Source organism: Antechinus flavipes, chromosome 3 (assembly GCF_016432865.1).
Source record: "Antechinus flavipes isolate AdamAnt ecotype Samford, QLD, Australia chromosome 3, AdamAnt_v2, whole genome shotgun sequence".
Lineage (NCBI taxonomy): Eukaryota > Metazoa > Chordata > Mammalia > Dasyuromorphia > Dasyuridae > Antechinus > Antechinus flavipes.
The window spans coordinates 631,674,815-631,699,755 of NC_067400.1; the positions used below are offsets into that span (position 1 = coordinate 631,674,815).

The 24,941-nt window shown below is 41.4% G+C and overlaps 1 long non-coding RNA gene across 2 annotated transcripts; it reads left to right on the plus strand.

Moving 5' to 3' along the window:
* The first annotated feature begins 17,877 nt into the window (after positions 1 to 17,877).
* LOC127556817 (uncharacterized) lies at positions 17,878 to 24,628 on the plus strand. 2 transcript variants are annotated; one of them, XR_007952519.1, is made up of 5 exons: positions 17,878 to 18,475; positions 18,998 to 19,185; positions 20,194 to 20,292; positions 20,872 to 20,987; positions 23,499 to 24,628. It is a non-coding gene; the product is annotated as an uncharacterized LOC127556817 (long non-coding RNA). The 2 variants fall into 2 exon arrangements; XR_007952518.1 differs by having other exon boundaries at positions 17,882 to 18,475; positions 19,058 to 19,185.
* The last annotated feature ends 313 nt before the right edge of the window (positions 24,629 to 24,941 follow it).

A 24,941-nucleotide genomic window follows, 5' to 3' on the forward strand; every position in this document is an offset into this window, starting at 1 on the left:
CCAAGGCTGGTATCACTACTTGCTGGAAAATTGAGGGAGAGGAAATGGAAGCATCATCACTGAATCAAGGATCACTGAAGAGGATGACTTTCCAGCCATGAAATTACAAGTCACTTGCTTCTTTTAAGGAAAGCTCTCACAAATCTGGGTAGTATATTAAAAAGCAGACATCATATAGTTGCCTGTAATGGGCTGAAGCTCTTGAGTCGTTGCACTGAGGTCCCACGCACGTGAGAGTAAATAACAACTGGACAGTACTCTATTAATATATGCTTGGAGAAAGAATGGCCCGCCCACTCTCTGTGCAAGTTCTGATGTGTTGTATAGGAAATGAAGTAGAGATGATTTGGTGGGTGGAGTGAGAGAGGCAGAGCATTGCTGGCTGGATTCGTGTCACAATTGCTCTCACTTCGCATCAACATTCCCTTTCACTTCTGCAAAGAATCAAGTATTTTCCCTTATTCTGACTCTGGCTGATTCTAATATACTCTGGGTGCTAAATGCGGTCTTCACAGTTGCCTACAAAGTTGATATGGTCAACAGTCAAAACTTATCATAGTCTATGGTATTTCCAGTAGTATAGAGTGTCTCTCTTTGTGAGGAGAAGCCCGGGGCCAGCTGGAGTTCTGTCATAGATGAGGTTTGGGAGTCAGGGAGTCAAGGACTCAGGAGGAGTCTGTGTCTGAGTCTGAGTCCAATTTATTGATCAACACCAAGCATTTATATACCATAGGGTTACATAAGACAGAGAATATACTGTTTATGCATCAATTACTTAGGAATTTCTTTGTTCTAAGGAATGGGACATATGGGAATCTATACCTTAACTCTCTGGTTTATGTCAAATAGTATATGACAGGATTCTGTTTTCTATAGTATAGGACCAGGGAAGTAATCCTCAAGGAAGGCTCTCCAGCAAAACACCATTTTGCTGAGAATTCCAAAAAGGTATTTCCTTTCTCTCCTCAGTGTCCAGCTCAGGGCCTCCTCCCCTCTCTGCTCAATTCTCTGGTGTCTCCATCTTCCTTCCCTTCCTTCTTTTTTATTCTTGCCACCTAGTTATCTAGCACTTCTTATAAGCTTTTGTACATACAAAGGCTCTAAACTCAGAGGATTTATTGTAAAGTGGAGAAACTAAGGGTAGAAGTATAAGACTGGTCCTTGGGTGAGTGGAAAGCTACAATGAAAGAATGAGTCAAGCAAAGAGCAATAGTGGTGAGTACATTACTATCTCCCCAACGGCTTCACATATAAGAAAATATCATGATATAAAAGAAAATATAGAGTTAAAGACTATCACCATGCCATTGAATTGGACACATAAAACTGAAAGAGGAGGGCAGAATTGGTTAGAAAAGGGAAGCCAAGAATTTACTATTTCAAAATAAATGTTTAAAACGTTAAAAACCATATACATTACATCAAGCCCAAAAGTTCCACTTTAAATTGTCAATTGTTACTTGTTTAACACATGTATGCCAAATTGCAGAGCATCTAAATACTTAAAAGAAATGCTGAAAGATTCATAGGGATAAATAAAAAAAAACTATCATTTTGAAGCTCTCAATGTGTCATTTTCAGAATTGGACAAATTATTTTTAAGAAAAAGGAAAAAAGAGAGATAAAAGCTAAGAGAGGTAGGAAAAACATGATGGGATTTCATTCTTTCTTTCTTTCTTTTTTTTTTTAATAATTAAAGCTTTTTATTTACAAAACATATGCATGGATAATTTTTCAACACTGGCCCTTGCAAAAAACCTTCAGTTCCAACTTTTCCCCTCCTTCCCCTCACCCTTCCCATAGATGGCAAGGTAGTCCAATACATATTAAATATGTTAAAATATATGTTAAATTCAATATATGTATACATATTTATAGTTATCTTTCTGAACAAGAAAAATCAGATCAAGAAGGAAGAAAAAAAAAGCTGAGAGAGAAAACAAAATGCAAGCAAACAACTGAGAGAGTGACAATGCTATGTTGTGTTCCACACACAGTTCCCACAGGCCTCTCTCCAGATGTAGATAGCTCTCTTCATCACTGAAAAAATAGCACTGTTTTGAATCATCTCACTGTTGAGGAGAGTCACGTCCATTGACCTGATGGAATTTCAAGAGCTATACATTATTGAACATTGCTGCTTATTAAATGAATGAAATAGAAAATGAATATCCACATTTGTCATAGGAATCAAAAATGAATACCCACATTTCTGAACTGTGCATCACAATTTTCCAAAAATTGTCTACGTGTCAGAACCTTATGTAGCCACAAAATGCAGAAAAGGAAAAATATTTGATTCAAATAAATGATTGAAGGGGCAAAACCCCAATGTTTTGGGGACATGCAAAATTAGGTACACTAATGCATTGTTGGGGGGAATTGTGAACTGTTTAAACCATTTTGGCAAGCAATTTGGAATTATGTCCAAAGAGTTATTAAACAACCTATACTCTTTGACCAAGCAATACCACTACTAGGTCTATTTTCAAAGATGATGAGGGAAATAGGAAAACAACCTATGTGTTCTAGAATGCTTTATCATCTCTCTATGTGCTGCAAAGAACTGGAAAATGCAGGAATGCCCATCAATTGGGGAATGACTAAACAAGTTGTGGTATATGATTATGATGGAATACCAGTTGGTATACGAAACAATCAGTTCAATGATCTTAGAGAAACATGGACAGACTTCTGTGAACTAATGAACAGTGCAATGGGCAGAACCAAGTATAACAGCAATATTGTTTTAAGAATAACTTTAACCTAATAAATCATTTTGACAATTTATATACCAAATTCATTACATAAAGCATAGGAAGGAAGATGTTTTCTATATTCAGAGAAAAAATGATAGATAAAATATGTAAAGTGATTTTATATGCACACACATACATGTTTTTGTCTCATTTTAGCCATCTCTAGAGGGAAAAGGAAGAAAAAAGGAAAACAGAAAAGGAATTTACATGATAACTTTATTAAATATTTAAATGACAAGTTTTACACAAGAGATTTGTAGTTTCATGTGTAATCTTTTTTTTTAATTATGCTATATCATGGAAATGCTAATTTTTTTAAAAACCTAATCTTCTGAAATGATGAAAAAAAGAGCAGAAATATTAATTTTATGTGATGGCCATGTATTTAAAATCAGCCGGAGTCAGGAATTCAGGTTAAGGGAAAAATCTTCAATCTTTATTCTCTTTGAGGTGAAGGGTATTGCGATAGCAATATGGGCAGCTGCTACAGGAAGCCAGCTAACAGAGGGAGAGCTGAGCTGAAGGTCGCAATGGCAATGTGAGCAACTGTGTCAAGAAACCAGCCAGCAGTCTCTCCTTCTGCTTCCCTTTCCACTCCCCTCCCTCCACCTACCAAAATCGTCATTTCCTATACAACACATCAGGACTTGCACAAAGAGTGAGCGGGGGCCATTCTTTCTCCAAGCATATATGTTAATAGAGTATGGTGCAATTACTATTTAGCTTCACGTGCTTGGGACTTCAGTGCATCAACTCAAGCCTCAGCCCATTACACAATAAATTAACAACAATAAAAAACCTAATCTTCTGAAATGATGAAAAAAAAAAGAGCAGAAATATTAAGGATATCTTTAATCAAAATTCAATTTAAAAATCCATCAATGAAGAGCCATTGAATAAGTATTTAAAAATTATTTGAAGAATAAATCATTTCATCTGAAAGAATGGGTAAATCAAAATAAAAATTGCAGAAATATTGAAAATTTCATTATTGATGATAAAAATAATAAAAGAGCATACTAAAAGGTTTTGGAGGACAATGGATTTTTGGGAAAATTCACTTCCTGAAAGACTTTCTTCACTATTTTACCCAAGGTATTCACATGAGCATGATGAAAAGATTTAGAGTCAGAATCAGAGCTAGAGAAAAATGAAGAATGGCTGCCCTGGGCATTTGCCCAATATGGAGGCTCAGAATAATTCATCAATCACAAAAGGAAACTTCAAGAACATAATCAACTGCCAGAGTGAAAAGCAAAAAAGGAGAGGAGGGAAATTTTAGGATAAGAAGGTATCTTGGGAATGAGTGTGAGGTCCAGATATTAAGACTGAGAGCCAGGAAATTAAGGAATTTTAACTAGCCTGAGCCTGAGTCAAAATGGCATCTTCCAAAATAGTTTGTACATTGGAGAAAGCTGTCCTAAAACTAAGAACAGGAAAGTCATCAAAGAAAAGCAAGCAATCCATTTCATATAAATAGAGAGCTTATGAAAGAGAATGATATGAACTAAGAAGAAAAATTAATTTGGAAAAGACAGTATAGAGAAGTCAAACTCAAAGAGATGACAGAATTTTATTCTAAAAACAAAAGAATATATTGAAGACGTTTTAGCATGTTTTAGCAAGGAAATGTCATAGATCAGTATATAAAAATATAAAAACTAACCAAGTTTGACAGAGGATGAATTTAGAGAGAGAAATGACTTGTGGCATAAAATTCTACTAGAAGACTATTGCAGAAATACCCTATCCCCACAGAGGGATGAATTCGAAATGCAGAATGAAATATGCATTTTTTGATGAGGTTGATGTCAAAATTCATCTTGCTTGACCACATATATTTTATATAAGGTTTGGTTTCCCTTTTTTGGTTCTTTTTTATAACAAGGCAATTGGAGTTAAGTGACTTGTCCAGCACACAGTTAGGAAGTGTTAACTGTTTCAGGCTGGATTTTAACTCAGATCCTCCTGACTCCAGAGTGGGTGCCCTATCCACTGTACCATTTAGCTGCCCCCTATTTCTCTTATTCCTTGTAAGTAAGAGTGTTAGAGAAAATGTAATTTTAATATTTTGTGTGAAAAATCATGATATACTTAACTAGGATCGGGGTTGGGTGAATGAAAGGGGCACAGATATGAAAGCTGGAGATCTCTTTCTCCTCTGCTTCCTTTTCCTATATCCAGAAACACACACACACACACACACACACACACACAATTAATCCCTCTATCTTTAAAGCATTTAGCATAGAGTGATTGCCAGCCATTTGTCAGGTCTTCTGACAGATGCTGTAAAGAGAACATTGTTGAAATGGAAATAATCCTTAGTATGTAGCTGTCTCTCTTCCCCCAAGAAAATACACTTCAATACAGCCACATGAAATAATCACCACAATTATTAAAGACTGGAACCGAAAAGGACTGTGTTTCCATAGGTAATATGTTTGCACATGCTCATGATTAAGGATGTAATCGTACTGGAGTATTTAAAGGAAGTCTGAGACACAGAAGAGCCTCTCTCAGCCATAGCTCTCAGCCACATACACAAGAGAAGACACCACACTTCAGATTCCAGACTACCTTTGACCAGCCACATGGAACCTCCTGCCTCCTTCACTCCTCCACTAAGACCATGGACTTGGGCTGATTCTGAGGTCCTACAGAAAGCTAGTCCAGGCTTTACATTTTAGTGCCCAAACGTGGGGGGCTCTGGGTGAGGTCCTATATAAATCAGCTCAATTTTAATAAAAAAAATGCATGGCCTCGCAAAGAAGAGCACAAATCAGCTCAACTGATGTGATCAGCTGAATTCAGTGGACAAGTCCCCTGTGACCTGGAAATAGGGTGAGTATAAAGATAAACAAGCAGGAAAGTTTGGTAAGGGCTAAACTAGTCACTTTCATTTTTATGTGAAATGGGGCAAATACTAATAAAAAAGTCTTCCCCACCCCATGGGAAAAATGTAGAGTGCATAGTAAGATTAATAAAGAAGCAAGATTTATTGGTAACATGGAAGCAGATCAATGGACTCTTAAATATATTAGAGTGCATGTCTCCTTGGTTCTCTAAAGAAGAAAAATTAGAGCCAGATATGTGGGAACAAGTAGGAGAACAACTAATTGAATATTATGAAGGATGGATCCTGACTCAATTCCTGAAGAAATATTTCTTATGTACAATATAATACAATTGGCTTTGAATAATTTCACAAGTTCTAAAAAAAAGAAAAGTTCTAAGGAGAACAGCCAGACAAGGAAGTATGAGGAGAATGAGGAGGAGGGGGATGGTACTGACAAAGCAACTGAAAGGCATGGAGAGTTGAATCTTAAGTACTATTACAATAAGCTTAAAGAGTGTGGTGCTTCTTACTTTCACAACTCAGTTACACCCAAGTAGGTGCCATTAGGACATTCCCCATCTCCTAACCCTCCACCCTCAATTTTTCCTTTATGGGTGGAGGGAGGAGGAGGGATAAGGCCAGTGACACCATCACCACCACCCATGTAGCAGTTTTGTCCACCCCTATGACACGATTACAAAAGGCACTAATTAAAACTAAAAATGAAGGACAGGATATTTCTGATTTAAAAATAGAAGCATACCTTATGATTGAAGAGTTTGATTCTTCAGGTCAAGAAAAAAGAAAATACACTCCATTTAATTTTGAAATTATCAAAGATCTGAAAAAGGGTTGCACTCTTTATGGGTCTGCATCATCTTATGGTAAGATGATATTAGAGAATTTGACTTTTGAAATTTTAACCCCTAATGATTGGAAATCTATAGCAAGGATATGTTTAGAACCTGGATAAAACTTGTTGTGGCTTTCAGAGTATAGTGAACTCTGTAGAATACAAACCCAACAAAATAGGCAATTTGGAATTAGTATTGGAATAAAAGGTTTTGCAATTGTCAATGCTGAAAAATTACCCATGCATATATCTTGTAAATAAAGTAAAGAAGGACATGGTCTGTGCAGCACAGCAACGTCCCATATTCACCATAAATCACCAAACAGGCCTTTCCCCCATTGCTGACAGGGAGTGAGAACTCATTCTCATTGCTGCTCAGTAGCAAGACCATCTCTCTGGGACCATCCAGCTGAAGACTATGCTCCCGGGGCCATCTAGCAGCAAGATCTCTCCCAAAGGGTCAGCCATCAGAAAAGGTGCAGTTCTATTGCAATCCATTAGCCAAGCCCCACCCCTGGAGTAGTTACAGCAGCCAAACACTATCCTAGAGGACCCTAACAGGAAAACCCTTCCCTCCAGGACAAGCCAGCAGGGAGATCTACCTTAACTACAAACTAGAAACTAGGACTAAAGCCCAGTGAAAACAAACAGCAAGACCCAGAGTACTGTCATAAGATTCATTTAACCAAACTGAAGATGTTCTTTTTTTAAACATTTTATTTTTTCCAACTTAGTATTATTTTTTTCTATTTACAGTTATAAGTAAAAATTGTTTTCAACATTAACTTTTAAAATATTTTGATTTCCTTTTTTCTCCCTCTAACATTCCCTCCCAAATGATAAGCAATACATGTCCAATCATATTAAACATCTTTCAATATTAGTCATGTTCTGAAAAAAACAACCAAAAGAAAAAGAAAAAAGCATGAAGAAGAAAAAACCCAATAACAATACCACATGGTGCATATATATTTAATACCGGTATTACTTCATTGTCTATGGTACCTTTTAGCAAGATATAGTTTCTTTCTTCTCTTTAATTAGATCTATTTTTGTTTTTGCTTTGTTTGAGAGCAAGAATATTATGCCTGTTTTTTTTTAATCAGCATCTACTCCATTACCTTTTAACATTTTCAGCATATATATCACAGATACACAATTTTTTTTGGTTGAGGCAATTGGGGTTAAGTGACTTGCCCAGGGTCACACAGCTAGGAAGTGTTAAATGTCTGAGACCAGATTTGAACTCAGATCCTCCTGAATTCAGGGCTAGTGTTCTATTCACTGCACCATCTAGCAGCCACCCCCTTCCCCACACCTCAGAGATACACATTTTTAAACTATGTGTATCTCTCTGATTCAAATGTGTATCTACCAAAGAACATATTGTAGGATTCTGTTTTTTAATCCACTCTGCTAATCTGCTTCCATTTTATGAGAGTTCATCCCACTCACATTCACTGTTATTACCACACCTGTGGTAATCCTATTGCTTTTCCTGTGAATACTTTTTTTCTATCTTTTCCATTGTTCTAGTCAGTGTTTTACTTCTGATCCCCACTTCCCTCAGTCTGCCCTCCCTTTTATCACCCTCTCCCTTTTCTTACCTCTTTCTCCTTCTTGAACCCATATAAGATAAATTTCTATATTAGCTGATTATGTATATTATTCTCTTTGAACCAAGTCTGATGAGATGAAGTTTCAGACAATGCTTATCTCTCTCAGTTCTTTCCCTCTAGTGAAAGAGGTTTTTTGTGGCTCATTTAATTTACCCCATTTTGCCTCCCTTTTCCTCTCCTCCACTAAAATCCTTTTCCCACTCCTTAATTTATTTTTTATATCATCACATAAAAGTCAACTTATATCCACACCTTCTATCTATGTTTAACTCTTCTAACTGCTCTCATAAACATTGAGTTCTCAAGAGTTCCAAGTATTAGGCATGAATCCCCCCAAAAAAAATTTAAAGGAAGAAAACAAATTTACAAAAATTATTCATAACATATCTCTTCTCAGGGAAAATAATTGGAAATTGAAGGGAGGTCTATCAATTTAGGAATGGTTGAATAAATTGTCGTATGTGATTATAATGGAATGTGATTGTTTTATGAAAAATTATGAGTATGAAACTCACAGAAAAACCTGCAAAATCCTCCATGAATTCAGGAAAAATGACAAGGTAATAGCAAAGTTGTGTGATGATAATCTGTGAATGATTTTACTATTCTCAGAAATACAATGATTCACAATTACTCTGAAGGACTTATGATAAAAAATACTATCCATATTCAGAGAAAGAACTGATTGTGTCTAAATACAGATTGAAGCATACTTTGGTTTTTACTTTATTTTTCTTGAGGGTTTTTTGTGGGGTAGAAGGAAGATTTATATTTTCTTTCACAACATGACTTTTATGGGATTGCTTTATATAGCTTCACTAGAGCCTTCTTAAAAGAGTATAAGGGTTGGAACAAAGGGAGAATAGGTGTTCAAAGTTTTAGATATAAGTGTAAAAATGGTTTTACATGTAAGTAGGGAAAATAAAAATATTAAATTCTTAAAAAAGAATTACAAGTAACATTTTTCCATGTAGAGATGTAAGCAATTTAATTTTTAAATGACTTTTTTCTGTTTAATTTTTTATGCTTCTCTTCAATTTTGTATTTTAAAATTGAATTTTCTTAATTCTGATTTTTTTATAAGAAATGGTAAAACTCTTCAATTTCATTAAAGATCTATCATTTCCTCTAAAAGATTATGCTCATTTTTGCTGGCGAGTTGAATTTTTATTGTAATCCACATTCCTTTGCCTTGCAGAATATCATATTCTGGAATGTAGTTTCAATATATTCATTGGAGTTTTCATTTTGAGTTCTCTTTCAGGAGGTGAACAGTAGCTTTTTCATCAATTATTTTACATTCTAATTCTAATATAACAGGGCAGTTTTCCTTGATGATTTTTTGATAGATGCTTTCCAAGATCTTTCTTTGATCATGACTTTCAGGTTGTCCAATACTTCCTAAATTATCTCTCCTAGATCTATTTTCTAGGTCAGTTGTTTTACCTGGGAAGTATTTTACATTGTCTTCTATATTTCATTCTTTTTATTTTGATTGCTTCTTTTTTCCTTTATTAAACTACATACAAAATTTTAAAAGTAGAAAAAACAAGAAGAAAAGAGAAACAAAAAAATTTTTTACATGTCCATCAAAACATCAGGAAGGATTTACAATATGTAAAAACAAATTTCCATTTCAAAAATATATATAATAGCAGAAAAGATTGTATTCATGACTGTCAATCTGTTCTTTGCTTCCTTGTAAGTTATTCTTTTATTCTCTGCTTTACACTGTAATATTCTCTCTAAAATGTAATGTTCTCTGTTGAGGTTTTCTTGGGATCTCTGGAAGCAGCCTTCATTTCAGTTCAGTAATCACCACAAGTACAGCCAGATGTTAAAGTCCAAATCCTTTATTGGGGCTGGGCTAGTTTTCTGAGGGGCTTCTGGAGTCTTAGTTTCAGTGGAGAAGTGTGTGACAAGCACGCTAGCACTCAGGATACCTTAGAATCAGGCGGAGTCAGAATAAGCAAAAGTCCTTAGTCTTTATTCTTAGTCTTTAGGGGAAGAAGTGAAGGGGATGGAAGCAGAATCTCCGCAACCTCCTTCTTCCTCGTCCACCACAAAAGTAATCCTGGCTAGTCTTACTCCACCCCTTAGTCCCTCCTACCATTCTCTGTATACAACAATCATCGAGCCAGTACAGGATAGTGGGAAGGGCCATTTTCCAAGCATATGCCCATAGAGTATTGTCCAATCAGTATTTAGCCTCAAGTGCTCAGCTTTCCTGACTTCAGTGCATCAACTCAAGAGTTTCAGCCCTCTACAGAAGTGAAGGAGGAGAGCCTGCCACCAAGGTGGTGTGAGATGGAATGAATCTGTCTGAGTCCAAGGGTTTGTGCTCCAGCCTTCAGCCTCCAGCCTTCTGTCCATTTATTTCTGAATCTCTCTGGCTGAGGCTTCTAGCTTACATCCTACACACTGAGTACAAACCTATCATTATATCATTACGAAACCATTATTTGTTGTAGGATTAAATCAATGCTAAACTAGATTTAACCATTGTCTCCTCAAGTCCATTTAGTACCTTGTAAGCATCCTTTGTTTCAAGTTCAGAATTCTGGCCCATAACATTACACTGTTTTACTTTATTCTTTTTTTCCCATTAATTCTCCTCATATTCCTCAAGCAGGTTTTAGTTAAGCACACACAAATACACACATGAACACAATTCACATGTCATAAAAATGACAATTCTACATAAATGAATCTCTTTAGTTCTCTAATAATTAAATTACAAAAATTATTTTATAGAGATAGAAAAATAATAACATATTTTTCTATGAAAAGTCGTCAGCAGGATGATTTCAGAAAGACCTGGAGAGTTTATTGCATGAACTAATAGTAAAAGAAGTGAGTAGAACCAAGGGAATATTGTACACAGCAGCATCAAGATTATGTGATGATCAACTGTGATGAACTTGGTTCTTTTTGATGAGGAGGTGATTCAGGATACTTCTAATAGACTTGTGATGGAGAGAGCCATCTGTATCCAGAAAGAGGACTATGGGGACTCAATGTGGATCATGACATTGTATTTTCATGTTTTTGTTGTTGTTTTCTTGTTCATTTCTTTTCTTTTTCATTTTTTTCTTTTTTGATCAGATTTTTCTTGAGCAGAATGATCATTGTGGAAATATGTATAGAACAATTGCACAAATTTCACCTATATTGGATTATTTGCTGTTGAGGGGATGCAGTGGGAGTAAAGGAAGAAGAAAAATTTGCAACACAAAGTTTTGGAATATTGTGAATGTTGAAAACTATCTTTTCATGTATTTTGAAAATTAAGAAAAAAACATTAAAAAAGAAGAAAAAGTAATTAAAAAAATTCATATGGATAAAGAAAAAACCCTGAACATCAAGGAAAGTAATGAAAACATAAAAAGGAACCTGGCCTAGCTATATCAAATCTTAATTGTAAAGCATGAATTATCAGAACAATATGATATTTAGAAAGAGAATAGTGGATCAATGGAATAAATTAGGTACACAATAGCATGTGATAAATGAAAAGAGTAATTTTTTAAGTTCTTGCACAAACAAAACAAATGCAGCCAAAATTAGAAGGAAACTAGAAAATGGGGGAAAATTTTGCAAGAAATACCTCTATTTAATAAAGAGTTGAATTAAATTTATAAAAATACAGATCATTCCTGAAGTAATAAATGGTCAAAGCATATGAACAGGTCATTTTCAGACAAAGAATCATAGCTATCTATATTCTTGAAAAATGATTCGAATAATTTTTGATTAGAGAAATGCAAATTAAAAGAACTTTGTGGTACCATCTTTTACCTATAAGATTGACTAAAGAAAAAAAAAGAAAAATGATAAATGTTGGAGGAGTTGTTTGGAAACTGGAATGCTAATGCATTGTTAGGGGAGTTGTGAGCTGATCCAATGTTCTGGAGATCAATTTAGAATTTTGTTCAAAAGACAATAAATTTGTGTATACCACAATTTTGTATATGGTATACAATTATATATTATATGCAAATTGTGTATATCCAACAATTCCACTACACTGTGTCCCAAATAATTTTTTAAAGTAAAATAACATATTTGTGCAAAAGTATTTGCAACAGTTTTGTTTTGGTTTGGTTTGTTTTTTGGTAGTGGTTAAGTATAGAAAACATGGACATGCCAATCAATTGTATAATGGCTGAAGAAGTTGTGGTATATGATTATGATGGAACATTATTATGCTATAAGAAATAACAATCAAAAAGATTTCAGTAATACCTAAAAAGACTTTTATGAGTGCAGAGTAAAGTGAACAGAACTAGGAGAATGTTTTAAGCTGTCACAGCAATAGTTTATGGTGAAGAAGCAAAAATAAACATTTAATGGGGAATTGGGAAATAGGAGGGACAGATTAAGATAAGAAAAAAATAGCAAAGCTTTGGCAATAAGAGTTGAGAAAGAGATGAAAGGAATAAGAATAGGCAATGAGGAAACCAAATTATCACTCTTTGCTGATGATATGATGGTATACTTAGAAAACCCCAGAGATTCTACCAAAAAGTTATTAGAAACAATCTACACCTTCAGCAAAGTTGCAGGATTTAAATAAACCCACATAAGTCATCAGCATTCTTATATATCACTAACAAAACCCAACAGTTAGAGATACAAAAAGAAATCCCATTTAAAGTAACTACTGATTGTATAAAATATTTAGGAATCTATCTGCCAAGGGAAAATCAGAAACTTTATGAGCAAAACTACAAAACACTTTCCACACAAATTAAGTCTGATCTAACCAACTGGAAAAATATTAAATGCTCTTGGACTGGGCGAGCAAATATAATAAAGATGACAATACTACCTAAATTAATCTACTTATTTAGCGCTATACCAATCAGACTCCCAAAAAACTACTTTGATGAATTAGAAAAAATAACAACAAAATTCATATGGAAAAACAAAAGGTCAAGAATTTCAAGGGAATTTATGAAAAAAAAATCAAATGAAGGTGGCCTAGCTGTACCAGATCTAAAATTATATTATAAAGCAGCAGTTACTAAAACCATCTGGTATTGGCTAAGAAATAGACTATTTGATCAATGGAATAGGTTAGGTTCAAAGGATAAAACAGCCAATAACTTTAATAATATAGTGTTTGACAAACCCAAAGACCCCAGTTTCTGGGATAAGAATGCATTATTTGACAAAAATTGCTGGGAAAATTGGAAATCAGTATGGCAGAAACTAGGCATTGACCCACACTTAACACCGTACACCAAAATAAGGTCAAAATGGGTTCATGATCTAGGCATAAAGAATGAGATGATAAATAAATTGGAAGAGCATAGGATAGTTTACCTGTCAGACCTGTGGAAGAGGGAGGAATTTATGACTAAAGAAGAACTAGAGATCACTATTGACTGCAACATAGAAAATTTTGATTATATCAAACTGAAAAGTTTTTGTACAAACAAAACAAATGCAAACAAGATTAGAAGGGAAAAAATAAACTGGGAAAACATTTTTACACTCAAAGGTTCTGATAAAGGCCTCATTTCCAAAATATATAGAGAACTGACCCTAATCTATAAAAAATCAAACCATTCTCCAATTGATAAATGGTCAAAGGATATGAACAGACAATTCTCAGATGAAGAAATTGAAACTATTTATAGACATATGAAAATATGCTCCAAATCATTATTAATCAGAGAAATGCAAATTAAGACAACTCTGAGATACCACTACACACCTGTCAGATTGGCTAGAATGACAGGGAAAGATAATGGGGAATGTTGGAGGGGATGTGGGAAAACAGGGACACTGATACATTGTTGGTGGAATTGTGAACACATCCAGCCATTCTGGAGAGCAGTTTGGAACTATGCTCAAAAAGTTATCAAACTGTGCATACCCTTTGATCCAGCAGTGTTTCTACTGGGCTTATATCCCAAAGAGATACTAAAGAAAGGAAAGGGACCTGTATGTGCCAAAATGTTTGTGGCAGCCCTGGTTGTAGTGGCTAGAAGCTGGAAAATGAAAGGATGTCCATCAATTGGAGAATGGCTGAGTAAATTGTGGTATATGAACGTTATGGAATATTATTGTTCTGTAAGGAACGACCAGCAGGATGAATACAGAGAGGACTGGTGAGACTTACATGAACTGATGCTGAGTGAAATGAGCAGAACCAGGAGATCATTATATACCTCAACAACGATACTGTTTGAGGATGTATTCTGATGGAAGTGGATCTCTTCAATAAAGAGAGCCTTAATTGATCAAAGATGGACAGAAGCAGCTACACCCAGAGAAAGAACACTGGAAATGAATATAAACTGCTTGCATTTATGTTTTTCCTCCCGGGTTATTATAGAATAAACCAGGATATATACAAGAGCGAATAAGCTCTTTAGATGGGAATAAGAGAGATTTAGCCGAGGAGGAAATTCTCCAAAATCTTTCCAGAGACAAGCCGGTAAATCAGGGGCATGCTGAGTCATCGACTTCTCTATATTTCTGCTGCTTTTCAAAGTCCTCGTGAGACTTCCTAAAAAGTCTGGAACCACGTGTGACTCTTTTAAGGAAATCTAGAATATTTCTCCTTTCCAAAGCTCTCAGACCAACACCACCCTTCACACAGGCTCATTGTGGTCCTCTGTGCTCAAGGAGGACCACACGGTGCCCGGGTAAGGTGGGTCTGGCCGTGGCTGATCGGTCCAGCATGAGCTCGGAAGGCTCTACCCCAAGTCGGGTACAAATAGTCCATACGAACATCTGGAGTGGGGATGTCACTAAACTTGTGCAGTGCCCGTTCCTTCTGCAGCCAGTTCTCTGAAAGCCGCCCACTCCTTCTCTGCTCCACTTCTGCCAACCGCAAATTGATTCAGCTTTCAAGTAAGCAAGGAATTGCTCCGACTTGGAGGAGTGCTCTACTTTGTTAACATTAAGTCTTCTGGTACTCATCTTTCCTTGAAGTCGCTACTTGCATTGAAAGCAATTTTTCCCAGAAGATCCCAGTTGTTTCCAGAAGATCCCAATTTCACTCTGCCCCCGTTTCCAGCCAGTTCCATGGGCAGCCGTGCCTGTGAGAGGATAAGCCAGGGCCAGGAGCCGGAGAGATGAGCCCAGAGCAGGTGAAGGTCGAAGGGCCCTGAGCCCGCCTGCAGTACATTTACAAAGTCAGGGGAATCCATCAGCTCTGGGGAAGCTGGCTGAGGGACTGGCATTCTGAAATTCGGGCCGTTCTCAGGCACACGTGCCCAGGGCCCCCTCATCAGCCGGATGGGCCCAAAGGACCGCCAGGCAGTCAGAGCGGGTGACAGAGCCGAAGGTTCCAGCGCGCCACGAGCCATGGGCTTCCTAGCCGGGCCGGCCGGGGCAGCTGGCAGATGCAGGCCTCGGGCTACACTTGGCCCAACACAGCCCAGCTCCTGGCAGGACGGGGCCCTGACAGAGCCAGACCATCCTCGAGGGCCCCTGCAGCCTCCGGCTCCCGGCATTTCTCCGAGCAGACATAGCCCGACATGGTCACAGAGTGGGACCCACCCAGCAGCCTGGCCTAAAGACGCCCCGTCTCCGGCGGTGGACCACGGCTAGCCCCGCGGGCTCCCCTCCATCCTCCGGCGGCCCCTCTCGCCCCGGCCCCGCAGCTGGCATGTCTGCCACACGGAAGCATGGAGTCCCACTCCCGCGGGGCCGCTGATCGCTCCCACAACCTCGCCAGCCTCTGCCGGACCTCAGGCTCCTGACTCGCCTCCTTCAGTATCTCCCCGGCTACAAGGAAGGCTCCGACAGGCTCCACTGGGCCTGGGCAGGAGGGCAGTTTACACTTAGTTAGGGCGGATGATCCTAAGGTCTGGCTGTCCAGGAAATGGCCCCAGGTCCCACCCAGCCCCCCCAGGGTGAAGAGGCCTGGAAACAGGCCTGCAGGGGCTGCTTCGGGTCCAACTGAGGGCCTGCCCGATGGCCTCTACTTCCTCCTTTGTTACCCTGGGGCCTCAGCTGGGCTGGAAGGGACCCGAAACTCTACAGCTCCTTGAAGGACAAATTCTCCCGGGATCCCGCCCCGCAAAGGCCCTGCCCAGGACAAACAGCTTCGTTCTGTGAGCAGGGGGGCGGCTGAGCTGGAGACGCCAATCTCGGGGCGCGGGAGAAACCCCCATTCAACGGAAGATTTTCTATTCAATTCCAGCTCAAGCTGACAACCTTCCCCCCTCCCCCCTCCCAGCAGGGCCGGCTTGGAGCCAAAGGCTCAGAAAAGGGCCAGTTTTACACCCTCCCCTGCAGAGGACCTAAGATGCGGAGGGATGTGTCTTCCCGGCACCGCGAGCCTCTGGCGGGGGGATGTTCTCCTCCATCCTCCCCGATTTCCCCAAGGAGCCTTGATGGCTCTGCCGGGATCTCTCCCAGAACCTTCCCTTCCCTGCCGGGACTTTGCCCCTGAGGAATTCTATTCCTGCGGAACAAAGGCTGACTCCCCGAGGCCCAGAAGAAGCTTCTTGTTACCGGTCCATGGATGATGCGCCGCCAGAAGGGGGCTCCCCACACTCCCTCCCCATGCGCCAGGTCCCCAGGGGGTGCAGGGGAGCCCCACCTCTCCGTCTGCTTCCCTGAACCCGAACCTGCCACGAGACCTCGGCATTTAACTCCCCGACCGCCAGGACCCCCGAGCTCATCCTTTGGTTCCCTGACCTCATGAGGGCGACTCGCGGGCTCGGGTCCTGGCGCTCCCAGGGAGCGGGGGCTGCCTCCCACCGACCCGGCCCCACCCTTTCCCTCCCAGGAGAAGGGGAGCCCCCTCTGGGCAGGATCTTCCTATTCCTCCCGTCCCCAGCTCCAGCTGCTGGAAATGAACGGAAAGGAGAGGGGGCCTGGGGGCAGAAGCCCCGGGATCAGACCCCGCCCCTGCCAGAGGTCACTGTGAGCCCCGGAGGGGAAGAGGAGACCGGAACAGAAAGCGGGGAGAGGAGGCGGGACGGCAGCCTCTGATTGGGCCCCAGGCCTAGCCCGGCCCCCACCCTCTGCACAATGGGCCCAGGAGCCGGGAAACTATTCAGAAGTCCGAGGTGGGCTGTGGGGGGCCTGCCCAGCCTGGCCTAGGACCCCACAGAGCCCCGAGGTCAATCTGTCCTCTTCTCTCCGAGCCCTTATTCTCCCCTTCTTGTAGAGGACCCCGGCCTCAGGCAAGGTCACGGCCTCAGGCAAGGTCACGGTCTCAGGCAAGGTCACGGCCTCAGTCTCTCCTCAGGGGCCGTCTGGGTCCCAGGGGCAAGATGCGGGTGGGGGAGACTTTGCCCTTTTGAGCCAAGCTCTTTCCCGGCCTGAGTTTGCCGGAGCCAACGCCCATTCGGGAATCCCGGCTCCGCAAGCAAAGGGGCCGAGAAGAGCCGGCTTTACCTGGTTAAAAAACCCCCCGGGGAGGCCGGAACCTCCGGCCCAAACAGAAACAACCGTCTGGCTCCAAGCCAACCAGGCCCCGAACAACAGCCAAGGTTTCCTTGTACCCGAACCGAGGCTCTTCCCCTCCCGGATTGTTTATTTATTTTTGGACTTGATCCGCACGCGGCCCCTGGATCCAGAGGGCGCCGGGGGGAGGGGGGCTGGGACTCTGCGCAGCTGCGGGTCATGACCCCGGCTCCCTAAAGTCAGGGTCCCCTTGGAGGGACAAACCGGAACAGCAGCGGCTGCGCGTGCGAGCGGCCACTGGGGGGACCCAGGTGGAACCGGAGGTGCCCCATGGCTCCCCGCCCTTCCTTTCCATACCCTTCCCTGCCTTGCCCAAAGAAATGTAAATTTATTTCAATTTATTATTATTATTATTGATGCTGAAACCACCAGGATACAGCCGACTTCTTTTTCTAACCTATGGGACCTGCAGGTCACTGCGGAGCATGCGCAGGAGTCACTCCTGGAGTCCAAACTTCACTTCCCAAAAGGCCGCGTTGCCGCAGGGGGCAGAACTTGGCATCCCACGTGGTTGCCTTCCTGTGCTTTCCCGGAACCGGAAGTTGGGCTCTAGCGCTCTCCCCCTGCCTGGAATCCTGCCATCGCCACAGAGAGTCGCTCCTGAAGGCGCCGCTTGTGGTGCGGAAGCCTGTAAGGGCCGCTCTAGCATCGTGGGAACCGCCCCGGTCCGTGCTCCCTTCGCTCTTCTCGCCTAGACCTTGGAGCCGCCTCCCGAAGACCTTCCCCCCGCACCTCCCCGCTTTGGTTCCTCCCTGCGGGCCCCCCTTCCCGGGCTTCCCGCTCCCCCCCCAGAGCCGCTCCCTCCGAAGCCCGAGTGACCCCTCTCCTCCCAGGCCCCTCCGGGCTCGGTGTCGGGGCAGTCACAGGGATGAGAACCTCCTTCCTGCCCCTTTATCGCTCCCTCTCCAGGTGAGGCTCCGAGGAGGAGAAATGGCCGCCAGGCTCCGTCCCCCCTGACTCTTCCTCGGTAAGTGGGGGCTCCCCCTTCAGAGGTCCTGGGGCCGGGGCTCTTTTGGGACCAACGACCTTGGGATCTGGCGCCCAGTCCCGCCAGTCAGCGGCGCGTCAGCCAACACCCTGCCCGCCCTGCATGCCGGGCCCAAAGGGGAGGGGTCCCTGTGGGGAGTCACGGAAAGGTGCAGGGGTCTGGCTTTCCTCAGGGGCGGAACATTCATTTAAGCTCCCATCCTGCCATTTTTTTGCCTTGTCCCTCCGCCAGTCCGTCTCCTTCCGCGGGACTCCTTTTTCGGGACAGCTACCGCAGAAAAGCTTCCGCGGGACTCCTTTTTCGGGACAGCTACCGCAGAAAAGCTTCCGCGGGACTCCTTTTTCGGGACAGCTACCGCAGAAAAGCTTCCGCGGGACACCATCTTCTGCGGGACTCCTTTCCCATCCCCCTTATTCCGGACCTTCCCGCTGCTAATTATTCCTCCCCCTTCCCTCTGCCTCCCATCTATGCGGGCCTGTGTGTGCGCATGTGTGCGTGTAGTTCACGCTTAGCACCGAGCCCGGCCCTGGCGGACTGACCCCTCTTTGTATAATCCCGCAGGGCCTCGGGGTCAGAAAAGCGGCTGGATCCGGGAGGATCCTGGCGGCCCCAGTGACAAAGGCCGCTTTTCTTCCTGCGCTGGAATCACGTCATGTTGTTAAACCGCATTTTGGGGCGGGATCCTTAAGGTCAGTGATTGGCAAAAATTCATAATGATTTCCCCACAGTTGGTCTCCTTTATAACGTTATGTATTTTTCCTTGGGTGTTTAAAGCATTTTGAGGGAGGGCCCAGAGGCTTCGGCAGCTTTCCAGAGTAGGAGAGGTCCCGGCCCCCAAACCCTTAAGTTCTGTCCCGCTTGGGCGGAGGGCACGCTGGCCTGTCTGTCCCATGGAAGGAGGGGCCTTGTGCTCCGGGGCGCCCGAGGGAGACGCTAGGAAGGCGGCGGGGGCTGTGGGGAGGCGGGCTGGTCCCGGTGGGATTAGGGCTCTCCGCCGGAGGGGTTGGTGGTCCCTCCAAGGGCAGCTTCAGGCCGGAGGACTGTTTCTGGGAGAATCCCGGGGGAGTTTTGGTCCCTGGCTGTTAATAGGGGTCACGAAGCCCCGCCCCTTTGTTCTGCAGGGTTCTGGGCGGGGGAGCCCAATCTCCCTGCCTGGCTTCTCTCTGCGGCTTCCTCCCCATGCCTCCCTCTGACTTCCCTCCAACCCGAATGCCCAAGGGTAACGCCCTCCCTCCCGTCTCTGCCTCTGGGAAGCCCCTTCCAGGCCCCGCCCGGGCCCTGCCTCCTCCCGGGCCTGTGGCTTGAGCTGACTCGGAGTCTCTGGGTGTTGGAGCTTTCTCCGAAAGGACGGATTTTCCCGCTTTTCATTCGGGTCCCTGGTTCTTGTCCCCTCTCTCCCCCGGGGGGTGGCGCTGTCTTGCAGGCGCTTCGGGGTCGTTTTGTCGTCACTGTCCCCAGTGCTCAGCCACGTGCCCGACCCTCGGGCCAGACCAGGTTCCCAGATGCTTAGGGAGTGAAGGCTGGAACACACAGCGCAGGGCCGTCCATCTGATTCAGACCTGGGGAGCTCGGTAAATACCGGGCTGGGGCCCGTCGGAGTCTGAACCTTGAGAAGCGCTTCTAGTGGTTCCGGGGCAGCCACAGGGTTCTTCTCTAGGTCGCTCCTGGAATATGCACAAGCGTGTCTGATGTTGCAGGAATTGTGGCTGTCACCTCCAAGGAGACCCCGTGCCCTTCCCAGCAGGATCTGCGCAGGGCCGTGATGCGGGACAACCGGAGGACCCTGGCCTGCCCGGGTAAGCCCAGATTCCCCTTGTCTCCCCATCTGTCCTTTGGACAGATGCTTCCTTGGTATGAATCATGGGCTTTCCGGAGTGATTTTCTTGTTTTGCCCAACAGTTATGACTCTTTATGGCCCCGTGGTTAGGGAAAAGACCTTTGTTTTGTACCTCTAGCAAGTGATTATTTGTCTGCTCCAGAGGTTGCAGCTTCTTCACTCTCTGTTCCCTCCGAGAGAATCTTTAATTATTATTATATTATTGTATTATTGTATGATGTAGTGATATGATAATTATTACAAATAGTCATCTAACCCGAGTATAGTTCTCTGAAGACATGAAAGTTTCCTATCCTGTTAGCAGGATGTGTATCAAATAAATTAATTTTTTACCTGAGTACAACTCCAGTCTGTGGCCCATTTCTTCATAGTTCCAAAGTGAGCATCTTATGGTCACACCCTTTGGGATTTCCTGGCCTGTTCAGTTTTCCCAAGAGAGAGAAGGGACATAGTAGATGGTTTAATAAATGTTTATTGCATTATATTAAATCTGAGATGGTTCCCCGAACCCACCATTTTTTCTATTTCCAACAAACAGGATTTGTGATTTCCAAACCAGATACACTATACCAATTGGAACAAGAAATAAAACTTTGGATGCCAAAAAGAGATGCACCTGTCTATGGAAATGAGTGAAAACCAGATGGGGAAAAGGTAGAGCATACAACAGCATGACTGGTCTTTAATAGGAATCACTTATAAAATGAGGATCCAGGAAACTGCCCTTGTATCCCTCCCAGAAATGTGGGGAAGAGCTGATTTTCTCTGGCAGGAGATCCTTCCCATTCATCCTTCCCTTGTTTTCCTGTTATATATTCATAATTTATACTAACAGAAGTCCTTGTCAAATTTCTCATTGCATTATTCTATAAAGACTTTCCACAGTTTTTTTTTTTTTTTTAATGAGCATGTTTATGGAACTAGCTCAAAAAAAAAAAAGTTATATACTGAATAGTGCAATCGAGTCAGAGTATAATTATTTTGTCACTTTTACTGCATATTGCCAGATTGCTTGCTGTTTTGCTATTTAATTTCTAGCATTCTGCCATAAATGAATGAGTGTACCCGTTTATTCAACTCTGACAACATTGAGGGTTTTTTTGTTTTAATGATCTCTGCAGTATGTTGGCGTAGATCCTCAGCGTTGTTCCAATTCATGCCTCTGGTTAGTTAATTGATTAGTAAGGTTTGAGTGACTTTTCAATTGACTTTTAAATTTGTGTTTCTTTTTCCATTTGGATTTTTCTCTTTATATTCTTGGACCATTTATCCATTATAGACGGGCAGATTCTCTGACAAATTTTTAATCTTTCCTTGTGAATTTAGTAATGCTATATACCTTACCTCTGATGGTAACTATGTGAGTATGAGCCTTATCAGTTATTCTTTTTCAACCTTAGGTAACTAAAACTCTAAAATTATTATAGATGAGTTGCAGCCAGTATTGGTGGAGGAAAGTAGTTTTCACACTTAATAAAATCAAAGGCCTTTGATATAGTGACTTTATATATTTAATACCTGAAATTCTTCTTATATGTGCCATCAACACCCGTGTGAGAATTTTGTATGTAAGATATGAATCTTTGTGTCAGGGAGAAGTCTGGGGACAATAAGAGGACGTTTCATTTCCCAAAGGCATTTCAGCCTTTTCTCCTTTTCAGTTATTAGCCCCATTTATTATCCTTTTGCAATGTCCATCCTTCTAAGATAAGAATAAATATATAAGGTCCCCAAAACTGTAGTTTAAAATTTTTTTTTCTTATTATAGCTTTTTATTTACAAAACATATGCATGGGTGATTGTTCAACTTCGACCCTTGCAAAACCTTCTATTCCAACTTTTCCTCTCCTTCCTCCCGCTCCCTCCCCTATATGGCAGGTAGTCCCATACATGTTAAATATGGTAAAATATATGTTAAATGCAATATATGTATACATAGTTATACAAAAACTGTAGTTCTGAACTTTAAAATTGCACTGTTGGATGAATTCTGTAGCTTGCCCATCTAACTGCATGTTAGGGTGTGGACACTAGGCATTTTTTATCTACACATTCTTCCCTGCGTGGATATAGCCCAGACTCTTTTAAGTGATTAAGGATCTCATCCAAGAGTTCCTCCAGTGTTCTAGGACTTGAACACATGAACATATGTGGAAAAATGAATGTCTGGAGCATTTCACTGTTTATGGAACCCTCAACTTGTTCTTTGCTTCCAAAAGAGTAACAAACCCATTTAATAAGCATTAGTTTACCTCTTAATGCCTGCCCTGCTCTGATACTTAATTTCAGAATTGGAAGGGACCTCGGCAAACATCTATGCTAATGCATACGAGAGAGGAGACCTCACCATAACATGCCTGACAAGTAGCCACTTCTCTAATAATATTTTCTGAATAAATACATATTTATTAGTTTTCTAATTTAAAAAAAAGACGTGCATTATATCCTTCAAGTAATCTTGCACAGTTTAAACCATTATTGTTATCAATCTATTTTATTTTTACTTCACAATTATTTCTAAATATACCTCTTCCTACTCCCCTATTAAACAAGCTTTTCCTTATAAAGTTAAAAAAGAAAAAAAAAAAGAAACATTCAAAACAACAAATTCTCACCTCTTTGTTTAATATATGTATACATTGTTCCACACTGGGAATCTCCCATTTCTGCAATGAAGGGGGAGGGAGGTACATGTTCTCAGCTCTTCTCTGGGACCATCCTTTGTCCTTATAATTACATATTATGTTGTATTTTTGTTGTCATCCTATATTTTGTTTACTCTTCTTATTTCCCTGTAATATTTCACATAAGTCTTTCCTTGCTTCGCTGAACTCTTCATATTTGTCATTTTTTAAAGTGAGGTAATATTGTATTAGAGGAATGTATCTTAGACGTTCCCCAATAGAACCTAATAATTTTTTTAATCAGAAAAGTGCTGGTATGAATGATTTGATGAGTGTGAGTTTCTTTTCTATCTTAGACTTTCTTGTGGTGTTGGTATAGAAGCTTATTTTAAAGTGTAAAAGCTCATTATAGTACACAAAACTAATGTGTCATATGTTGTATATTTTATTATTTGATCATCGTTATTGATTGAGGAGATAGAAGATATGATTAAGTGTAATGCAGCAGGAAATGGAATATTTACATTTTTATCTCTTTCAGGTTGGGACAGTACGTCTGAAATCAAACGGACAATTCCAAAGCTGGACATTTCTTTGAAGGAATTATGCCAGGAAAGTCTTATAAGGGATGGTACCTTTGACTTAAGTCAAATCTGGAATTGTGGCACCCAGCTAGCAAGGAAATAATAATGTAATGAATGTGGCAAGACTTTCAGCCAGGAGACATATTTTACTCAGTACAGGAAAATTCATATGGGAGAAAAACTTTATGAATGTAATGACTGCGGGAAGGCCTTCTGCTGGAAAATAGACCTCATTTGACATCAGATTATCCATACTGTGAAAGATCTTAAGAATGTAATGAATATGGGAAGACTTTCTGCCTGACTACAGCTCTTTTCTAAGGGATGTGTCGAGTGTTAGGCTTGACTACCTATCAATTACAACCAATAAATGACATTTTAAGGAAAGACAGTGCTTTAAACTCACCACATCAGCTTACAAAAGAAGCTCACGAGACTTTCAGAGAACTTGAACTGACTTTATCCAATGTGGTTGAATGTCATTCAAAAACCCTTGGAAATATCAGTTTTTACTACACAAGAGGCACCCACAGCAGTCCTTCATCAAGATGTGTGATAAAGCGGGTGAACCTCCCAACACAACCAGAACAAACTCTTAGTCTTTACCCAGTGCCTATGGCTAGAATTTTATTAAAAGCCATTGAGCGAGGAGTACAATTATCTGGGATAAGATATACACCTTTTATACTAATGCACAAATTAATGTATGCTGTGAAACCATCCCAGAGTGGCAAATTTTATTAGCTATGGCTCCAAATTTTACACACGGATCTCCATTAAAGATAACCAGACTATTACATAATTGACGGTGGATTCTTGAAGAAAAGGTTTCTAAAGTTCCTCTTAAAGGACCAACTCTCTTTAGAGATGCATCCAAACATAATATTTGTGCTGTATACGCTTGTGACTTAACTGTAAAGAGAGTACTCAGAATTCCTTTTCAGTCCACTCAGCAGAATGAATTGTATGCGATCATTCTAGCTCTTACTTATTATCCAGGAGATATAAATATAGTATCTGATTTAGCCTGTTCAGTAGGTGTGGTACAAAAAATTGCCATAGCCCAAATAAAATTTGTAGCCTCTAATATATATCAGCTCTTTTAGGAACTTCAAGAGCAAATGAGAAAGCATCCAGGTAAGATTGATATCTTGCAGGTCCACTCTCATAGTGGACAGGCAACCCTAGAGAACTGATAAATCTAGCGCTTTATACTATTTCTTGATTTTTGACAAGGTGCATTGGCTCTGGCAGGCAGGTTTTATAACCCACCGGAAGGGCAGTGTCCAGTGCGAGCCTCTCCATTATCTTTAATCGCCAGGTGATGTGGAGAGGCCCAGAAAGTGGTGAATGGAAGGGACCAGATATGTTAACTGCTTGGGGAAGAGGGTTTGCTTGTA